The 8,822-nt window shown below is 32.7% G+C and overlaps 1 non-coding gene across 1 annotated transcript; it reads left to right on the top strand.

Annotated features, from left to right (window-relative positions):
- Positions 1-1,345: 1,345 nt before the first annotated feature.
- Positions 1,346-1,471, top strand: LOC120884670 (small nucleolar RNA SNORA77). Its single transcript, XR_005727092.2, has one exon. It is a non-coding gene; the product is annotated as a small nucleolar RNA SNORA77 (small nucleolar RNA).
- Positions 1,472-8,822: the final 7,351 nt, after the last annotated feature.

Below are 8,822 nucleotides of genomic sequence, written 5' to 3' on the forward strand. Positions count from 1 at the left end.
TGCACTCTGAATTAAATTTCATTGTTTTGACTTGAGCCTGAATACATCATCAAGTGTTTAATTTAAATTTCAACTAAGCCAAATGTGAAATAATTTAACAATTTTAATATTCAAATTTGTTTTGTCATACTGTCATTATTAATCTATTGTCTATCAACTGCAATCTGTGTGATACTTTGCTTTCTCATGCTGAAACTGAGACCTACACACATGTCTGTTTTTGCTAGTTGACCTTCTGTCATATTCTTCCAATAAGGGACACTGGAGGCATACTGGAGAACAGAGGGAAAGGAGAAGAAATTTTATGTATTTTTTTCCTTTATGGAATCAATTGTAATTTGTAATTGTAATTGTAATTTCACAGACATTTAGCAGTTCCTCACAGAATCCAGCTGCTTTGCCACACCAGTCTCTCAGGGCCCATAAGTTTCCTAGGGGGATGAGGTCACACCCCACTAATGAGTTTGAATTCCAGTTCCTTTGTTCCCCAATCCTAAGTGTAGAAGCTGCTTTCTTTAGTTAACAATTCTGGGTATAATAGAAACCTTTAAGAGCCTCTGTTCTATTTGACTTCTCCATCAATTGTGTAAACAATTGCCTATATTAATTCTGTCTATTCAGGAGACTTTCAGATAACCAATATGATCTGATCTGTATACTGAATAGTTGCTATCATAAGAATCCAATTTTTGTAATTTTGCCTCACATATGCTCTTTATTTTTCTTTGTATTATTATTATTTTCAGTTATTTATTATATGTAAGATAATTATAACTATATTAAACATCCCCATTTCTTTAGATTTTTTTCTTTCATTACTTCATTCTAGTATACTTTTACTTAGTTGGATTTTAAATATTTTTAACAACATAATTAGTACTTATAATTCACCATTCAAAATAAAAAATATTGCACTGGCTAATTATTGTTGTTGTTGTTTTTAATAATGGTGGTAGGTCAGTTGGATAACCACGTGGGAGTAAATGTATCTTGATTCTTGTTTCACATTACACATAACGATAGATGTAGTTATAACAGAAATCAACAACTCATTATGTAACTTTAGAAGAGAGAGCTATGTTTAAAATAAGAGAGATCAAGAGAGAGAAATTTTTCTAAGTTGAATTGTATTCTAAAACTTCTTTTTAATTGCTAAAAGTATCATTAATTGGGCAAACAGATGACTCAGAGTAAAATGAAGTGTTTCTAATACACATATTTGACAAAAGATTCATATCCAGATATGAAAAGAAAATCAACAACAACAATAAAAAAAAACATAAACCAAGTAGAAAATAGGAAGAAGATGTGCACATACAGTTCTCAAAATAATATAGCAAACATTGAAGACTTACTCAGCACCCAGCTGTAGCCCCCGGTGGGTACTTTGTCTCTCTACCAGAGAAACATTCCAGGGTACAGTGGCTGCCTGGATCTGTCAGGAGCAGTGCAGCTGTCTGGGAACCGAAGGTGCTTAAAAAAAAAAAAAAAAAAGCTTATGTCAGATAGGCAATTAAGCAATATTCATTAGATACCTATGAGAATAGTTAAGATGTTAAATAACAAATGCTGGCACTGATAGGGAACATTATAGTAAAACATTACAGTAAAAACTACTACAATGATTTAGAAAGTTCTTTAGCAGGATCTACTAAAGTTGAAAGAGTGTAACAGACCCTATGACCCAGCAGTTTTTCTCTTAGAAAAATACCTAAATGCATACACATGTTCAACAAAAGACAAGTATTCTTGTGATTTGTCCTAGCAATATTTGTATAAGCCTCAATTTGGTAGTTATGTAAAGATCTATTTCCAGAAGAAGGCTGAATGAATTGAGACATATTTACAAAATGAAATTATATGAAGGGAAGACTTAACCCTTCAAAACTACATCTTGAAAATATGAATAAAAAATCACAAAGCTATTTTGCAAAATAAAAGACACTAGAATACATCCTGTGTAGTCTTGTTTTCATAAATTACAAAAACTAATCTGGGTTGCCAGCAGTCAGGATAAATAGTTACTCTTGACAGGAGGAGGAGTTAATAAATGAAGGAAAACAGAAGGGAGAATTAAAGGTTACTCTTTTTGTCATTTTATTTTGTATTATGTATATAATATTTATACATATTTATGAAATACAATGTGATATTTTTATTCATTTATACTTTATTTGTAGTGAGTACATTCAAATTCAACTCTTCTAAGTACTCTAAGATATATAAAGTTCTATCATTAATTATATTGACACTTCTGTGCCATATACACCAGAAATTGCTACTACTCTCAAATAATAACACTGTGTCCCATGACTAACCTCTCCTCCTCTCTTCCTCCCAGTGATTGGTAGTTACTATTCTACTCTCAACTCCCATACATCAATTATTTTAGATCCCACATAGGTGTGAGGTCTGTCTGTGTTTGCCTTTCTGTACCTGACATACTTCACTTAACATAATGACATCTAGGTCCATCCACACTGTTGCAAAGGACAGGATTTTATTCCTCCTAGTGGCTGAATACTATTCCATTTTATATGTGTAGCACATTCCCTAGATGCTCTTAACATTGTTTCTTGATCTAAATGTTTAAGTGTAGACTCAATTTGTAAAAATCTATGGGGTATACATTTGTGAAAAGTGAACTGTTCTTTAAATATTTTCTACTTTAATATGAAGTTGAATAAAAACAAAAAGGAAGGAAGGAAGGAAGGAAGGAAGGAAGGAAGGAAGGAAGGAAGGAAGGAAGGAAGGAAGGAAGAAAGAAAGAAAGAAAGAAAGAAAGAAAGAAAGAAAGAAAGAAAGAAAGAAAGAAAGAAAGAAAGAAAGGAAGAAAGAAAGAAAGGTAAGTAAGACTTGGACCAACCTCTGTCTTATCATGTGCATGCCTCTGTCTATTTTCCTGCCTCTTAGCAGTGGGGTATTTATCATTCAGACTCCTATTTTATCATTCAGTTTTACGGAGCTTTACTGCATGTCTGTGTATTCATAAGTAATAATTTTAGAAATACATGCAATTATTTATTTTTTGAACTTTATAAAAGGGTGTTTTTAAAAGTATGAATAACATTTATTTTTTTAAAAAAATAGTGCAGTGTAGTTATATGTAAAAGTGGGGTTTGTTTTGACATAATCCTACATGCATGGAACATAATTTGAATTTGCTCCATTTCTGTTAAAGGTTTTAGCATGCTATATATTATGGTCATTGCTGTTCACTTTTTTGTATTTGTTATTATATTGTTATGACTCAAAATTAAATATACCCTACATAGCTGTACAGTGCACACAGGTCCATGTGCACAGGTAGGTGCTTGTGTGTGTTATACAAACATGAATTTCCTAGATATTTAGATTAGTTATGAGTTAAGTTTGATCTGTATTTTGTCCTATAATGTGTTATGCATATTTTTCAATTACATTATTAAAAATCTCTTGTCCTAACAGGAAATGTAATATACTTTTGAACTTCTGTTCAAATGTTGCTATATGTCATTATCAAATAAAGAAATGAAGTAATTGTTTCAATTTTAAAAAGCTAGAATTAGTTCAATTAGTATTACTTTTGCATCAGACATAGCTAATATAAACAGACTGAATAAGAATTTATTTTGTAAGTCATGAGTCTCAAGAACTTCACTGATTTTATAATCATTACATATTTTGAGGGGCATAGTTTGACTTGTGGTTTATATGAATCCAACCAATAGTAAACATGTTGGATGAGGTTTGAGTCTATACAAACATTTAAACTAAGTTTTAAATAAATCTTAGCCACCAGTGGTTCTTCATTTGACTACTCTGAGCACATACTGATATGTTCAGAGAATCAGTTCTGAATAACAAATACAACTTTCCTCTTATTACCTTCTTAGTCACATGGTGATAATAATAGTCTATAATCATCATTAAGATGAAATATCTCTGTCTTAGAGGAGAAAAGGAAGAGTTGCCATAAGCAGTAGAATGCAAAATTCACAGATGGGAAAATGATATATTTTAATCAGCCTTTGACAAAATGGGTTTTGAACAAGGGCCTAGCATCCCAGTAAAGTTCATTATTCCCAAGGGTAACATTTTCAAGGCTGTTGGAGGTGAACATATTTTCATTTGTTAGGAAACTGCTCTCCTTGAAAGAATTTTTACACCTGTGGAAGAAGAAAACATATTTGCCCCATGAAAACTTGTCTGAAATATTAAATTCATGAGGAAATGTCTCCATGAAACATATTTTTTTCCCAAAAGCAGGAATAGATTGCCATTAAATTACTAAAATACAAAGTTCTTTTTCTTCCAATGTGCCCCAACCCCTCTCTTTCATCTTGTCATGGTGTTTTTCATTTGCTATTTAATGTCATTTTAAATAGAGAAAAAATTTAACTTGTTAGCATGAATTTAATGACTTATCTTTGCATTGTGCAGTGCCATTTTAAATGCAAATAAAAGACCATTTAAGTCATATGCAAAATCACCAAAACTTACACAATTCATATTTTGTAGCTCATATATGTATATGCATTTCATTCTTGCCAAGGTGTTATTAGGCTCACAGCTCCTGAATAAACATTTTATTTCACTTTTTAAAAAAACATTTAATTGACTCAGAATAAATATACACATTTGTAGGGTACAGTGTGTTAATTTGATATGTGTGTACAGTGCATCATATCAAGTCAGGGTAATTAGCAATTTCACCTTGTTAAATCTGTTTTTTTTTGTATTGTTTTGTTTTTGTTTTTGAGGATAGGAAGATGCGAGGCAGGATTCATCCCCAGAGCCTTCAGAAGGAGCACAGTCCTATTTACACATTGATTTTGGACTTCAAGCGTTCTGAACTGTAAGAAAATAAATTTCTATTGTTTAAAGCCATCTTAAAATTTAAGATTAATTGTTGCAGTAGCCCTAGGAAACTAATACATTTCCCAATAGTCTGCTTGGAAATGAGCATTAGAGAGCAACGTGAAATTTAGTGAAGTAGCAAGGGAGAAATGGAGGAGAGAGTTTATGTCACATGCCCTAACGCAGACACTGTTGATAACTCACCAATCCTGTTTTCCTCTTTTTCTTTCCTGGCTTAGGGGGTTTTGGTCTAGTGTTTACTCCAAACCCATATAGATGGAGAGAGTGACCTCATCCACAGCTCCAAGGAATTAATCTAAGGTCTAAGCCTCACATGTAGGTTCTTCTTCTGATTTTGAAGAAGGAACAGTAACTATTAATTATGAAAGTGCTAAGATTTAAGGAGATGGGCATTACATGCCTGTAATCCCAGCAATTTGGGAGGCTACAGCAGGAAGATCTCAAGTTCCAGGTCAACCTCAGGAAGTTAGTGAGACCCTGCTGTAAAATTTTTAAAAAAGGGTTGAGAATGTAGCTCAGTAAAGTGCCCCTGGGTTCAATCCTTAATACCATGAAACATATTTTATTTTATAGACTTTCATTTTATGTGAACTTGAAGTAGAAAAAAATCATTCATAATTAAGTGTAGAACTGCTTCACTTCATCAATAAAAGCTTTTTACATCCAAGTGAAAATAAGAACAAAAAGATAAAATTAGTATGAAAGAGAGTGTTTTCCTTTTCTTAAGTCTATTCATACCTGCATAAACAGGTAGGCAGAACTCCTATTAATGTGTATTCTTTTAGGAAATTACTATTAAGCCCTTCCTGAAAATCCCTATCACATATTTTACTAAAGAATGAAGATGATAAATTTTATTAGTTTTGATAAAAGTTTTCCTAAGCAGATTTTTTTCTTCCTCTGTTTTGTATTCTATTGATAACTGGTTCTTTTAACAAGGAGAAAACTATTAAAATATGTGTCTGTGAATTGTAGTTCAGTTTTCTTCTAACAAATATACACAGATTATTCCAATAAATGTGATTTGAAGTGTAACCAAAGACCTGTTCCCTAGCTAATGTGTTAGAGGTGCCCAAGAGTCTTTAATGTTTTTCACTGGAGTCAAATCTTTAAACCAGAGCCCTGTCTTCAGAATGAGGATAATATGTGCTACAATAATGCATTAATAACCATTTTATTTATCATGTTAGCATATGGTCAATTTTTATAATGATCTGTTCTTTAGATGGCAATTATCTACATAACCTGACATGAATCCTGGAAGGAAGCTCCATTTAGAATTCTGAGAGGTTGCAAAGAAGCCGATTAATAAATCAGATTTACAAGAATTGGAGATGTACTCATTATTAAAAATAACTGATTCTTCAATTACTCAAGTGAGCATAGGGAATAGACAAAGCCAGGAAGAGTCTGGGTCCGGCTGTGCAATCCATTGTGCCTCATCAGAATGCACATGGCATAGACTAAAATAAGGAAACTCTGCATAAAGTCTGTAATTATTTACAGAGAAGGTAGCTACTTCATCAGGAAACCTCCTTATTTCTTACTTAGGTACTTCCATAGCTTATGTGATATTCTCAAGAAAATTATGCTCTATAATTGCATAGGTTCCAGGTTTGTTTATAATTAGCAATGCTAGTTAGTCTAAGTCCATCCTTTAAAAGTATTACACAAAGAATCCCCTAGTAAACAAATAGCACTAATTTTCAAAATAGTCTCTTTGTAGTGAGTTTACAAGGGGGTTTGAAGGCTCTATTTTTTCTTCTTCCTGAGAGCATCTCTCCTGTGGAGGAGAGGATACATGGATGTCCACTGCTCATCATTTTTCCTAAACATTATTGAGAAACAGATGAGAACTTAGAATTAATAGAAACTGGTGGTAAAAATAAAGTTTGCCTAAGAGATAACATACAAAATGAGGGATTACAGTTTGGAAAAGAGGAAAGAACAAACAGGAAAGTGTTTACCTATTTCTCAAATCTATTGTTATCTACTTTAATATTTGCAGAAAAAAATCTCATTATTCTGTCTCATCACGGTGAAGACCGTTCCAGTGATATGTTTTGGTTCCATTATTGCAGTTGATCTAATTTGCTGTGTTGTTTTCTTCGTGAATATTACTCAGGATTTTAAATCACACACCGGGTAACTAAAAATCATAATGGACATATAAACGCTATGCAGAATGAATAAATGTCATTATCTTTTGCTGGGTTGGCAACCACTGAACCAAACTGAGACTACTGGGAACTTTGTCCTCCTTTGAGAAATGAATATATGTCAAGTTTAATTCCTTTGAAAAATAATACAAAACTATTAAACAAAAATTATATAACACATAGTTATGCTTAAAACCATAAGGAAGTGGGTATCCTACATGGTATTAAAATCTTGTCATGACAAAATTAAAGCAACACAGGAAAATCATTGTTGACTACAATGTGACTCTCAAATTTCCCCTAAAAATGAAACTATAGTGTGTGAAAGAGAAATACAATCAATTGTCATAAGACTGATCTTTTTTGCAGACCATATAAATAAATTTGCATCATGTTCCAAGTGCTTTTCTAAAGTAGTTACCAAAGATTAATTATTCCTGTCTTTTCTCAGGGAATTTAATATTGCTGATCTTGGAAAAAGTAGGAAGCATGTGGAATATCTCTTTTTTGCAGCAGTTCCAAGTTGTAAAATTGTATGTTTTATGTGTTCAATAAATGACTAAGTTAATAGCCTTATTATTCCACATTTAATAGTAATGTGATCCCATATTTGAGGTAAGCAGTATATTGGATTTCACTGTGAAGAAACTGAAGGATTTTTAATATAACCACTATTAAGAGAGCCTTCCTGACTCCTCGATCTGGAGTATACTTGCTGCTTTATATCGGTGCAATCTTTTTATTTAAAGCTTTTCTAAGCCTTTTCTTCTCATGATATTCTGTCACATTGCACCTGGCCACATAGTCTTTCTTGATCCAGGACTTTCCATAAACCAGATAGCTGCTCTCAAATCAGAGCTTCTTATGTGCAACCAGATAAATAAAATCCATGGTTCATTTCCTCTAATGCCAAGTGCTGAAACATAAGGCCACCAAGTAGGATGAGAGCTCTACATTTTGTGGAAGGATTTGAAAACTAATGACAGAAAGAAAGAATGCATCTAAGATCTGAAAATCCATCATTCACAGGGAAGGAAAGTAAAGGAGGGATAATACCTTTACTTTAATCATTTTTATAAGACCATTGAATAATGGTTTAAGAAATCAAACCTGTCTCAATAAATTGATATTGATTAATGATAATGATGATGGATGATAAAGGAAATAATCATAAAATAAGCACAAATTTAATTCAAAATAGACACATATTTAATAAGGAATTTATAATGAACTAAGGATTTCTCATAAAGCCCATCTTCTCATGTTGAAAATTAAAACACACTATAAAAAATAAATATCATTTATTTTTACAGTTACCCTTCCTGTCATTGACATTGTCAAATATACTTAAAGTACTATTTCAGGACCCTTATATTAGCTCTGAAATAATCTCAAGTATAATAAGAGATATGCACATAGAATGGTTTATGGTGAAGTGATAAACACCTGAGAGGGAGGGGGGGAGGGAAGCAGGATTGGGTAGGAAAGTGATTATTCTGCAAAGAATTTTCAACAACGGTCTCAGTACTATGGGCACTTTTGAAGCTAGAAAACACTGAGTTGCCTGACCCTTTAGTCCTCAGGCAAGGAACCTGACTTTGGTACCACCATTTTGACTGGTCTGATACAAGTTTTTCTGAAAAGAGGGCTCAACCTTGAATAAAATGGCTCTCTGAGACCTATAAAAATTTCTGGGAAGACTCAACAATGAAATTTCAGCAGCAACATTCTGAGCATCAGCAGAAACTGATGTTGTGGGCCTGAAAGTGTGTGTGTATGTTTTGGGGAAAGGGAGTTGCAGAA

Source organism: Ictidomys tridecemlineatus, chromosome 3, assembly GCF_052094955.1.
Source record: "Ictidomys tridecemlineatus isolate mIctTri1 chromosome 3, mIctTri1.hap1, whole genome shotgun sequence".
NCBI classification, from domain to species: Eukaryota; Metazoa; Chordata; class Mammalia; order Rodentia; family Sciuridae; genus Ictidomys; species Ictidomys tridecemlineatus.